General features: G+C 34.9%; 1 protein-coding gene across 3 annotated transcripts in view; it reads right to left on the bottom strand.

The window, feature by feature from the left end:
- Nucleotides 1-14,545, bottom strand: part of LOC141697183 (TMV resistance protein N-like) — a 261,701-nt gene that overhangs the window by 159,295 nt on the left and 87,861 nt on the right. The window lies entirely within an intron of this gene.

The raw sequence follows: 14,545 nt of genomic DNA on the forward strand, positions 1-14,545 counted from the left end.
TAAAAGAATTCATTTTCTGACCTTAATATATATATATTTGTAATATATTTATTATTATTATTATATAAAAGACGAAACATTAAAAATTTTGTACGGTACCTATTTTTTGATACAAGTTGAATTTACATAATTGCCTTTACTTATGAATTTGTACAAACTAAATTTAAAATAAAAAACAATTATACATAATTAGATAATTAGGCACATGTATTTTGGTACACGTTAAATTTACCGAATTATCCTAAGATATATATTTTTGTAATATTAATTTTCGTAAAAATAATTTTATACTTCAATGCTAAATCTTAATACACTAATGTCTTTTCAAACACCTTGATAGGGGTGTGCCAAATAAAACTTTCTAGAAAATTGATGCTAAACTTAAGATTTCCTCCGATCAAAATCCTTTTAGCTATTATATTGATATGTAGCTTGGGAATTCGGCCGAAACTTTTAAACAAGTTGGTCTATAATTTTGTCAATAATTAGGTGATTTATGTGCCTATTTAAAAGAATTCATTTCCGGGCATTAATCTATATTTTAATCTTTCTATACAATAATTTTAAAGACATGAAAATTTTGTTGGTAATTGATCTATTGACCTGTATTTATAATAATATTTAAAATACAACATTTTCATACTGAACATGCAACTCCTTAATGTTTATTTTCAAAGCCTTAGATGAAATGTTAGAGAAATTAGTTTCCCCAAGCCTTGAATCTCCGTCAAACCAGTATAATTTGTAAGGTACAATTTCTCCAATTATTTCAAATTGCATAGATTTGGTGAACTTTTAATAGTCCTACAATTATAAAGGGGAAGATATTCTAATGAAGTGACTTCTTCCGGGTCTTGAATGTCTTTCAAAGCTACACAATTTTCAAGGTTCAAGTCCTTCAAATGTTTCAAACCGGATAGGTCTACTAATCTATTTAGAGAACAACAATCTATTGCATATATCCCTTCTACATTAGGAGGAAGTTCTGATATGGACAACAGATTACAACAACCATTAAGATCAAGATCTTTTATGTTTGAGAGCCGGCTAATATCAGGAAGTATTCTCAACATAGAATCCTTCTCTACTATTAGCTCCCTTAAGCTTGTAATCATCCCTCGTTGATTAGGCAATTCTTTTAGCTTCTTAGAGTAACTAATATCCAGAATTTCCAGTGATGTAAGGTTGCACCTGTTATCTGGAAGAGTTTCAAGGTTCTTGTTATAGCTTAAATCAAACTTAACAAGATTACTCAGATGTACGATCGAGTCGGTTAATGTTGAAACACTTGGTAACTTCGACGCGTTTAGCTTTTTTAAGGATTCAATGCTTCACAGTTCCGTAGGCAACGCTTCAAGTCTACTGCATCCAGTAAAGTTTCAAGGATCAGGTTATCACTTAAAGACAATTTAACAAGATTACTTAGAAGTCCGATCGAATCTGGTAACTTTGAAACACTTAGTCCCCTCGCTCTGAGCTGTTTTAGGGATTCGATGGTTCCCAGTTCTGTAGGCAACGCTTTCAGTCCACTGCAGTCAACAACAATTAGAGCTTCCAATGCTCTCAAGCATTGGCAGACTTCTTAGGTTAGTACAGCCCCCGAGATCTGAAGTTTCAAGATAAGGTAATCTAGTGAAATCGAGTGTTGTAAGTAAATTTGGAGAATATGACATGTTTAGAGTCTTTAACTTTTGAGTAAATTCAAAAATGGGGGCCTTATTTTACACCAATTTTTAAAATATTGACCAAATTTTCAAATTCTCATTACAGTGACCAACTTTTCATGTCGCCTTCAAGAAATATGGTCACCGTCAACTCCCGTTAAGTCTGTTCTGTTAACTAATATATTTAAAGTATAAAAATTACAGGATGGTGGTTGTACTGTACTTTACTCTCATTTTCAAAATAGTGGTCAAACTTTCATAAATTGTTAACATCTTTTTTCGTATTTTAAAAGAATGGTTTTATCACATCCCTCTACCTGTACTCGCACCTTTATTTTCATTAAAAACAAATAATATCACTAAGCAAATAGATTTACACACAATTCAAAAAATGATTAATTTTTTCACTTTTTCCAAATTCAGTTAAGTATCCGCTTTCCACCTTTTCCAACCGTCTCATACAAGATCACGAATCAAAACTTTAGTAAAAATATAGAGAAGTGCATCCACCCATTTTAGAAAAATGTATAATCATAATGCCAAAAAAAATTGTTAATCGACACCTAGTATTAGCAATCAATCTAAAAAAGTCTCTTAACAAAAAAAATCTAGGTAACTCTCTGAAAGTCTTCCACAATGACAATAAGTCATTATTTTAAAATTTTAAAAAGTGTAGCCACTATTTTGAAAGTAAGTGTAAAGTACGGTCATCATTCTGTAATTTACGCTTTAAATATATTAGTTAACGGCGGATACTTGACGATAGTTTACTGAGGCCGATTTATTGAAAAATGAAATGAAAAATTGGCCACTAATTTGAGAATTCGAAAATTAGGCCACTATTTTAAAAATTGGTGTAAATTACAGGCACCGCTGTGTAATTTACTTTTAACTTTTTAAAAACCTGTAAAATTAAGAATAATTAATTCATACATATTCCTTCAAATTCTCAATTACACTAGATATACATACTCAACACCTACCATGTTTTGCTCCCCCATTGTTCTCATATTTCTGAAAGGCAACTCAAGGACAACCAGTTTTTGCGGGAGAAAACTAGAACGTAAACTTTCCGGAGGACAATGTACCCGATGGAGCAATCTCAAATTTTTAAAGGTTTGTTCAAAGCTTCCGGTGAGATTTACGTTGTTCAGGTACAAAAATCATAATTTACTCATCCTTTTAAATGATTAGGGATTAAATGTCACTCCCTCAACTTTCTCCTTGTAGTCAAATTTTCGAGAGATGATACCATAAATTGCTTCTGTTCCCTGACAGATGTAGAAAATATGCTACAGAGTTAGTTTCGTAGATCTTATGAGCATAATATCAATAATACAAACAATGTATTTAATTTTTTAAATTAAAAAATATTTAAAGAATGCTACCAACGCTTTTAGTACATCATGGGTCGTTATTAGTGAATTCTATAGGTCGGTATAGTTTCTAGGCTAAGAAGTTTTGTAGTTGTACATAATCTTATGTTGAAATTACCTTGTGATTCTTTAACACAGTATTTACATCTTCTGATACCCGCAATCTACTATATTTTCCAAGTCATCCGACGAGTTGTTATGTGCGATTTTCCTACCCATATCTAGAAGCAGATCATGCATCCTAGAATGCCATACTCATTGTTTGGGAAAAATCCGAAACTAATAAAACCACAAGTGTACGGGCGTAAGTGAGTACGGGGGCAAGTACGGGTCGAACCACAGAGAACGCGAATCAAATTTTTAATTTAATAAACTAATGAAATAATTATACTGGCACTTAAAATATCACTTTTTAAATAATACCATGATATACCATGATATTTGGTCTCTTTAGCCAACTATGTATATCCCTTAGAAAGGGCTTATTTGAACATCATCGAGACCATCATGGTATAAGAAAATAAAGAACTCATACCAAGAATCGAGATGAACTTTAAGCTTTTATTGAATAATAAACTGTTATTCCCTAACAATACAACAAGAATTACGGAAGGGGGGGGTTGAATGTAATTCTGGAAACTTTTTCTAAATCAAAAACTGTTCTTACTTGATAAAATATGAAAGCAATAAAAATAAAAGTTTTTAAAACTTTCTGGTGGATTTGAAAGTATCCACCATATATATATATATATATCAAATAGAACTCTGTGAAGCTCAAATGGCTTACAGCTGCTTTACAAGATTGAACAATCAAACTACAGAGAGATTCTTAACAAGTACAGCTTTATCTATCTCTCTGTTGAAATATGTTTGCTTTGTTAGTTGTTCTACTTGCTACACTTGGTTTATATATCACCAAGTTTATATGTGAATAAGACAAGATAATAAAACAAAACATATCTAGTCTATCTTCATGCTGCTTCACTACTCTTTTCCAGCATCTTTGAATATCTTTTCAATTGCATGGAAATGGTAATGTTTCTGGTTCTTGAATTCCTGCTAAACAGGCTGCCACATTCCTTTTGCAAACACCCGACGCATGTGACTTTGTTGTCACTGTCAACTGATGTTTGAATATGATCATCCATTGGGTAGCTTTGTCAAGCATCCGTCGGGTAGCTTTATTGATCATCCGTCAGGTAGCTTGATCATCCGTTGGGTAGCTATTTGTCACTAGACTCCACTTCATTTACACAGAATTACAAGACAAAAATTATTTATAATTAATCCACTTATTCTGCATATCGACTAGTAGTCAACATGACTTATAACCTCCTACAGAATCTACACAATATGTTTGCAGAAATGTGCTACAATCTTATTTGGTACATATGCTACTCACTCGATGAATGTCAAATAGTCATCCGTCGGGACTATAGATGTAATATCCGGGATATACCGTGTAATTATTTTCGCTAATAAATAATTATTATCTGTGTTCAGTATCTATTCTGTGAACTAATTGTTAAGTGTTATCTGTGTTGGATATTTAAAAATCATATTAATTGAGTATTTTAATTTTTATATGTCCAAAATAAAATATAGATAACTTTCATATCTTCCTAATTATTTTTATGTTGATTTATGAATTTATAAGAATCATATGAAATTTATAAAATCTTTTTCTGGGTATTTAAAATCTATTTTATAAAAACGGGAACCAACCGATGTCATCCGTTGTTACGTTTTTGAAACCCGAAACTCTTCCGAGAACTCCTTCCTAACCTAATTGCAATATTCCGAGCATTTTCCATGTTTTGACTTTTTCGATCTGGCGTACGGTTTGTCCTGTGCGGGTCCCGGCGCAACATTTTCGATACAATATTCGTTTCAGTAATCAATAAAACTCGTATTTTCGATAAACGGGAGCTTACTTAATTGATTAATTGATTTAATTAATTATTAATTGATTTTAATTAATTATTTAATTTGATTTAATTATTTAAAAATGATTTAAAAATTCTGAAAAATAGTTTCGAGCTTTAAAATATTATTTCCAAGGCTCGATAATTATTATAAAATTGTTTCAAAGCCAGAATTGGCCAACCGAACCCTGTTTATTACTCCGAAATTGATCCAACGACCCATTTTAATTCCGAAAAATGTTTTAAAAATCATTTTAAGTACCCGAAAGCATGTTTATAACCCGAGACTTCTTTATAAATGATATATCATTGATTATGTGACGTGTTATGTGTTATATGTGACTTGTTGGTTGACTGTCAGTCTGTATATTTGATGTTTACTTGTTTATTGCGTAACTTTCAATCCGTTAATTGGATTTGGGTGAAACGAAGGGTAAATAGAAGTATGTGTCGAATAGAATCGTATTAGTTAAATATTGATAGATGCTTATAATATGTGAGCAGAAGAGGCAAGGCGTAAGAAAGGGAAAAAGATAGTCAAGGAGTAAGACAGTGGTGATTGAGAGCAAGTGCATTATAGTAAGCTAGTACCAGGCAAGTGTTCTGAACTTTCTCGAGATGTTGTACTGATTGATAATCTTGTTTTATATTGCAAGTGCTTTGAAGCACTGAACCCCAAACCCTGATTCCAGTTATTGATCTTGAGCCGTAAACCTTATTATTTCTAAACCATTGATTGTTGTATACCCAAATATGAACCTCAAATATACGATACTACTCCATAAATACATACAAACTAATTATCAAACACTGAACCAGATTGCTTACACACTCAAACCATTGTATCTTATGCTTTGAAAGGTCAAATCCTTGAAACCTTGAAACACTGATTCCTTTGTTATCCAATTCTTTCATTACCTAACAGCCAAGCTTTGGAAATGCCATATTGATCTTTATGTAGATTGAAACCATTTTCAATATTGAACATCCAATGTTGTTAATGATTCTGTTTACTGTTTATTACTGCTTATTCTGTTATTATGTTAGAATTGGATTGTTTTTATAAAATTGTGGACCACAATTTCATGGTCAGACCATATAATGGTCAAGTTAGGCCAATGTGTGCCTTGGATCCAGTAGTTAGAGCAATGCTGTGTGCTTTGATCGGGGTTAGTGCGTGACTGATCAGCAGCCTAACCTTGGTTTTTAAAATAAGAATATAATATCCAATTCTAAATCATATTCCATTGTTCACCTGATTTCATAACCATATTCACCTGATGATCATTATTCTTAGTTTTATCATTATGACTTGCTGAGCTAGTTAGCTCATTTGTGGGATGTTGTGTATATTCTTTCCAGTTAAAAAGGAACCAGTTGGTAGCGAGGATCCCCAGTCCAGCGCGAGAGCTAGGGGTTCAGGTTGATCAAGTTGAGCTAGTAGGCTTCTTTTGGGATAATTTAAGCTTGTAAAAGTTTGTAATAATGTTTAATACTCAGTTCTGAGTTGGATAGTTGGGATTTGAACGGTTTGTAATATAAGTAGATGTGTTTGGCTTGTGTGCATACTTTAACCTGTTGCGATCCGTGGTAGTTGGTAAGTAGGGTCACTGCATATTATTATTATCTTTATTATTGTTATAAGCAGGTTATAAATAAGGTGTGTGTGTAGACCCCAAACTTCTGACCCGGGTTTGGAGGGTGCTACAGGTTTGGTATCAGAGCTACAGGTTATAAGTTACTGACACAAGCCTAGGTTGACGGGAATGGGTAGAGGGTTAGGATTAGAAGTAAGGAATAGAAAGATAGAACGTCGAGAAGTTGAGTGCTTCGGTATAATAGCTATTAGTATGATTCGCATCGTGGTTCGAGATTCTTATATTATGATATGATTTCAGATAGCAGCGATGGCCGACTCTTTTATCCCCGTATCAGCTGATCATTCAGAGCCTTCAGTTGGGATACCCTTATCAGATCCACGTCCTGTTGTTCCACCAGTATTGGCTATTCTACCTCCACCCGTGTTGCAGCACGTACCATTGCAGGCTATTCCACCTCCAGGCATGAGGCCACCTATCCGAGGACCCCCACCTGCTGATTCAGGCCTTACTGGTCATTCAGTTACAGGAGTACCTTTCCAGTTCTCATCTTATCCTGTCCCATATCATCAGTTTGAGACTTGCCTTATGGAATAACGATTCCTACCGGGTCAGATCCAGGAGTTATTACATATTATGCGTACTAGAGCGATGAGGAGTGGTGAGAGGCGACTTAGAGAGAGACTCCAGGTATTTCGTAGAGCAGCTGCTATGAGGATTGTTGAGGCTACACATGAGGACATCACCTCCGATTTCCTAGTGGAGTGGGCTAAGTGGGTTCTAGAGGAGCTTGAGGAGATTGGAGGTCCAGACTTGCCCTGAGTCAGAGATCCAGAGATGGAGATACTGAGCAGTGTTGTTATGGTTGTATAATATGTACAGTAGTGTATAGTGTGTATCAGTAGACTTTTGAGTTGTATTTATAGACTAGCTATGCTGACTAGTCAGTAGGTCGTTGTACCTTTTTGCTTTTACTTTCGAAGCGTCTTTACGCTTGTACTACCTAAAACTTTTGATCTATATATATCAGTACCTTTTCCTTTCCAGCACTGTCATTTATTTTACTGAACCTGTTTTACCTTACCTTATTTATTGCACCAGTTATACCCCTGTGATACCATGTACCCTGTTTCTCATAACTGTTTATATTCTGTAAAGAAGCATGCAATTTACTTAGTTACAACTGTTTTCAAAAAGAGATATTTCTGTTTTACCAAACTTTTCTTTTATGTGAAGAATTTGATTTAAAAGCTAAATAAGTTGTTCGATTCTTTACAAAAAATGCCTTTCAGAAGAAATACCCGCACCAACACCCAGAATGAAGAAACCAACAACAACAACAATAACAACCAAGATGATACAAACCAGAATGCAAACCCAGGACCCATAGACCCAGCAATAGCCCAGATTCTCCAAATCTTGGCCCAACAAATAGTTCACTTGGCACAACAACAACAAAGACAGACCAATCCCTAGGTAACTTTCAAAACTTTTCAGGCAATAAACCCACCAGAATTCAAGGGATCCTTAGAGCCGATTGAAGCAAATGTTTGGTTAAAGGAAATAGAGAAGGCATTTGCCTTAGTGAAAGTAAAGGAAGAACAGAAGGTTGAGTTTGCAAGTTACTATTTGAAGAATGAGGCCACCTATTGGTGGGAAATGATAAAGACATTGGAAGGTACGGATGTTATTACTTGGGAAAGGTTTAAGGAATTGTTTTTAGAAAAGTATTTTCCTCAGTTTATTCAAGATCAGATGGAGCTAAAGTTTTTAGGATTAAAGCAAGGGAATATGTCGGTGGCAGATTATGAAAGTAAGTTTGAAGAATTGTCAAGGTATGTGCCGACGTATGTGGATACTGACAGGAAGAAGGCTAAGAGATTCCAGCAAGGTTTGAAGCCATGGATCAGAGGGAAGGTAGCCATTTTTGAATTGGATACCTATGCAGGAGTGGTACAAAAGGCTATGATAGCAGAAATAGAGAGTGAGATGTCACAGAAGGAGAAGGAAAGCAAGAAAAGGAAATTTGAAGGGAATAAAGGTCAGTCACAACCAGGGAAGTTTCCAAATTTTAATAAAGGCAAGTTTCAGCCAGGGAGAAATTTTAATTTCAAGAGACAAAATGCAGGCGATGGAGGCCAGGACAATCGTCCAGTTAATGTGAATCAGCCAAATCAGTTGAGACTAACTTTTCCAGATTGAAAGGTATGTGGAAAGAAACATGGAGGAGTTTGTAATAAGTTAAATGTGGTGTGTTTCAAGTGTAACGAGAAAGGGCACTATTCAAGGGAGTGTCGAAATCAGCCAGTAAAAGAACCAGCAAGTAAGGATCAGCCTATCCGAAATCCAGCAGTGAAGGTTCCAACCATTGGATTTACGTGCTTTAAATGTGGAAAGCCAGGACATATATCCAGGGATTGCAAGACACCAGCCCCAGTCAGTAATACATTGAGGATTATGGGGTCTACCCCAGCAGTGAATGAAACTCCAAGGGCTAGAGTTTTTGACATGTCTGTGAAGGATTCTATCCAGGATGCAGCGCTTAATGTGAATTCTTTATGTGCCAAAGTGTTAATAGATTCGGGAGCAACTCGATCGTTTGTTTCACAAGATTTTGTTAGTAAGTTAAATTGTCTAGTTGAGTATTTAAATGAAATAATGACTGTGGAATTGACAAATCAAGAACGAGTATTTGTTAATCAAGTTTGTGGGAATTATGAGATTGAGATTTCTAATAGTAAGTTTTGTGTAGATTTGATACCATTTAAGTTATGAGAATTTGACGTTATCTTAGGAATGGATTGGTTATCTAAGCACAATGCCCATATAGATTGTTGAAATAAGAAAGTAATGGTGAAGATGCCAGACGAAAGAATAGTAACGTTCAAGGGCCAGAAGCAGGTAAAGAAATTCTTAACGATGATTCAAGCCAAGAAGTTACTCCGGCAAGGATGCGAGCATTTTTTGGCATATGTGATTGACGGAAGTCAGGAACCAGCAAAACTTGAAGATATTCCAGTAGTGAATGAATTTCCAGACGTGTTTCCCGACGAGTTACCAGGACTTCCTCCAGATAGAGAAATTGAGTTTGCAATCGACTTAGCACCTGGAACAGAACCGGTATCCAAGGCCCCGTATAGAATGGCGCCCGTTGAGATGAAAGAGCTAGCGAAGCAATTACAAGAGCTGTTAGAAAAAGGAGTAATCAGACCCAGTGTATCCCCGTGGGGAGCCCCGGTGTTATTTGTCAAGAAGAAAGATGGAAGCATGAGACTGTGCATCGACTATAGGGAACTCAACAAGCTTACAATCAAGAACAAGTATCCGTTACCCAGAATTGACGATCTATTTAACCAATTGAAGGGAGCCAAGTTTTTCTCCAAAATTGACTTAAGATCGGGATATCATCAACTGAAGATCAAGCCAGAAGATATACCAAAGACAGCTTACAGAACAAGGTATGGACATTATGAATTTTTAGTAATGTCTTTTGGATTGACCAATGCCCCGACATCGTTTATGGACCTGATAAACAGAATTTTCAAGGAATACTTGGACAAGTTCGTTATTGTGTTTATAGATGATATTTTGATTTATTCAACGACAGAGGAGGATCATGCGGAACATTTGAGAACAACTTTGGAGATTTTAAGGAAAAAGGAGTTATATGCTAAATTCTCGAAGTGTGAGTTTTGGTTATAGGAGGTTCAATTCTTAGGACACACTACTAGAAAAAGTAGAATAGACATCGCCTCTTAGACATCGGTCGCTTCTGGAGACGATGTAAAAGGTGTTTTTTACATCGGTTTTAACCAACCGATGTCTTTTGTTAATATACACATTGGTGTTTTAGCCCAACCGATGTTATAAGTATATTTTAAAAATTACTGAAACGCGTCTCCCTGTTTTCCCCCCATAACCAAAATTTCGGTTCCCTCTTTAAACTCGCCCGTTTTTTTGCCTTAATTTTTTTTATTTCCCCCCTCTTTTCAACTTTACACTTAAAAATATAAACTAAAAATAAAACATACTTTCTACTTTATCAACTACTACATGCAGATCCAATGAAACATTAACCATAAAATCAAAGAAACAATTTAATCTCTACTTTCTCTCGAGACGAAACACTGAAGAACAAGAACTGTGTACTCATTGCTGATGAAGATCTACAATCTTCGATTTCGACGAGCATAACTCCCCTAACTCTGCCCTCTACAAGCTTCGAGGTCAAATACAAAAGCTTCAAGGTCAAAACTTCAATTTCAATTTGGGGGTTTCGAGTCCAGAGGTTGAAAATTTTGGAGTCGGGGGTTTAAATAGGCGAGAACCTCAAGAATGACGTTAACTTGAACTGGGTAAGCTTTATACAACAAGTTTCAAATTGGGGGGTTTGAATTTAAAACCCTAATTTTTTAATTACTTGAGGATTGTTTTTGTTAATTTATGAAACAGTTGGACATTGCTACAATGCGCCTTTATGATGTGTGGATTGATTTTGTTAATTTACAATCTGAATATTATTGTGAGAATAGCCGCATTCCTACAATGGCAGACACATATCTTTAGAGGCGATAACTTTATTGGCTTTTGTATTCAAAATTCTTTTCAGCTAGCGCCAATTTGTAAATTAATTTATATACAGATCCTATTCTATTCTATTCATAAGTGTAAATATCCCCGAAAATCAAATCACAAGTGTAACTCTTACTACTTTTGTTTTCAAGATTTGTGGCCTTATTTATAAATTTGATGATTTGATAGTTAAAGATTCAATTTTTTCTTTATTAATTACAGGGTTTGGATTGAATCTGAATCTTTTTGTGAATATTCTTTGTTATGTTTTATAAGCTTTAGTTCTGATCTAATTAAGTACTTGTAGTCTTTGTGATGTGGGGTTTTAAGTTGCTCGCTGATGCAGTTTTCTTTTATTATGTTTATCGGGTGACAGTTTCGGGTTTCGGGGTTGAGGAAAGGGGAAGTTAAAATTGAGCATTTTTATGGGTTGGGGAAGACCAGGTTTATTTTGGCACATGGTTCCAGGATTGTGTGTTTAGCACTTACCAATGACGGCAAATTTCTTGCTACTGCCAGTACTAAGGGGACTTTGGTCAGGGTGTATAATAATTTGGATGGCTTGTTGCTTCAAGAGGTATGATATATGTATTCAATTGCTTGTGGAATTTTAATGCTTTCTTAGCTTGTTGGTGTAGTTATCGTATTTTAAGTTCTAGATATTTGCAACTAGGAGATTAGGTGTGAATTGCAATTCATTTACACTTCGTGGATAACTAGCAACTCATTACTTATTAGGTGGTTGACTAATGCAAAAGATTGGTGATTCTGCTGCCCAACTTGTGAACATCTGATACGAAGAAATTTCAAGCTTAGAAGTTGCTTCTGTTCTGTTTGGTGCTTCCAATTCTTATTTTTAGTGATTGTTTAATATTGTGAAGTATAATTATTCTTGTATGCTAGTTGAGAATTATACCCACATAAATATAACTCGAAAGAAAAATTTTTAACAAATGAATATCGTAAACGATATTGTAATTAGTCACCAAAATTGTTTACTTTCAGTTTCAGTGCCACTACCAACGCAGACCATAAACTGACACTTAAACAACAATTGAACAATACTAAAGCTAAAATTCACTTGACGGGGAAATGATTCTTTTACGGCACTGATATCGTAAATGAAGAAGCTGAAATGTACACAATCTATTTAAGTAAATCCTAAAGTAAATGTAAATTTAACAGGGTTTTGCAAGTTTTAAGGGAAGGGAAATGTACACAATCTGATGTTCCTCGGCGGCTGATCAATGGAACTATAATGTATGTCCGGCAGACAATTATCTCCAATTCCTCCGTGGCTTTTTCCCGAGCAGTTATTATCGCCACAAGGTATAGCTGTGTGCGCAGACAATTTGGATCATAGAATGGAGGGCCTGAGACTCAAGTATTCTATGCATTGTAGTATTTTTCAGTAGCGATGTACAAGATACAATACGACCAAGTTTAATTTTTCAGTAGAAATTTTACTTTTTCTACAATTCTCAAAAATATAATTAGTCAGAAGTAAGGGGGATTGTGTTAGCTAGGATCAAAATGATATATAATATAAATTTCCCCCAAAATGGTTTGCTTATTTTTTTCCTGGTTTTTTAATGTTCCTAAGCTTCTTATATCAATAATGATGTTTTATGAGGTGGCTTTTTTGCTTTGGTAATCATTTTGAGACTTGCATTGATGATAAACTGAAACATAAGCCTAGTTTTTATTACAATTTTGTATAAAGAGTACAAATTGACACTTATTATTTATGGGGATGTAATCATTACATTATTTCTTTAGGTGATTGATTATAAAACTCAGCAGCACAAGCTCTTCCCTTTGTTGGCTTCTGCCTATGCCTTTAGATTTGCTGGTCAATTGTTAAGTTGGTTGTACAAGGATGTGACAGACAAATTGCAAGCCAATGACTTCTCAATGTTGCCAGAAGCTCATGCATGCACCGCAGGGCTCAAGTCTTTGACCACAAGCGCCACAGCAGTAAGTGAATACTTCTTACTTTTATTGCTAGCTTACTTGGTTAGAAATTTATATTTTTTGTGTTTGTGTGTGCACAACATAAGTCATGGATGAGCTGATGAGCATTATATAGAGCAAAATGTAATATTTCTTGAGTGGTAGTTCTAAGTTCTTAATTAAATTTGTGAGAGACTTACAGTTTTATGGTTGAAATATAAAGTATTTTTGAATTACTTTTTCTTGAGATGTCATATGTGGAAATATATTTAGTTAGACACATTCATGGTTGATCGATTATCTGATCAAGATTTGTTCATGATCAGGTTTATTGATAAACTGAAAGAACCCATTCATGGGAAAGGTATTAAACAAATACTAGAGGTACTTTGTCAGGTCTATGCGCTATCTACACTTCACAAGCACCAGAGCGAGCTTTTTTGCAACTTCCAGCATTACACCAAAGCAGGCAGCACTTGCCTTTACTCAATTGAGACATTTGTATTCCCAGGTTTACATAAATTTTATTCATCATCTTGGTTATGCTAGAAGCAAGCCTATTTACCTAATTAATGAACCTATAATTTGTCATCAGGTCCGATTAAATGTTGTTGCACTCGTCGATTCATTCAACCATACGGACCACTATCTTGGTTCAATTCTTGGATTTTAGTGTTTATCTCGTTGATTGAGCTTCATTTTTGTGAATTGTGTGAAATTTTACGCGATGTGTGTAATAACAATGACAAATCTCTTTTTCTTCCATGTTTTTATCCTTGACTCTCATTTTTCGTTTTTCGATAAATTTTTATTTTAACAGGCAAATGTTTATCATGCTACAAGATCTGATGGTCAGGAATTAGCGATCAAAGTGTACAAAACTTCAGTACTTGTGTTTAAGTATGTGTGACAATCCTTTGTCTTGTAATTATTACTTTCATAATACAATTTCTTTCATTATTGCCACACTATGTTCAATTGTCTCGCAGCTTGCTTCTGAGAAAAGTGATACATGCGAGATATGTATTTATGTGCATATGTAGAGATGCATACTCAGTGAAGCACTTTACGTGTTATTCGTATTGCATTTTTCTGTCCAAGCTAGCATCCGAATTAAACAATCAGATTCGCCTTATCAATGCCAGTGTTACTAGTCTTCTGATTCTTGAACATTTCACGGATAGAGATAGATATGTACAGGGGGATTACCGTTTCAGATATGGATATTGCCGACACAATCCAAGAAAAATGGTTAAGACATGGGCTGAAAAAAAAATGAGAAATCTAATGAGGTATGGTGGTAAACTATTTTCTTCAGTATCTAATGAGGTCCGGTATCGATATAATAGCGTCATCTCGCACTACAGGAAGTCATTTATTCAAAAAAACGTCAAAGGTACATATTCTTATTGTCATCATATGGGACCAGAGGCTACAGGAGCTTTACTAAAGAGTGG

The sequence above is a fragment of the Apium graveolens genome, chromosome 11 (genome assembly GCF_009905375.1).
Source record: "Apium graveolens cultivar Ventura chromosome 11, ASM990537v1, whole genome shotgun sequence".
NCBI lineage: Eukaryota > Viridiplantae > Streptophyta > Magnoliopsida > Apiales > Apiaceae > Apium > Apium graveolens.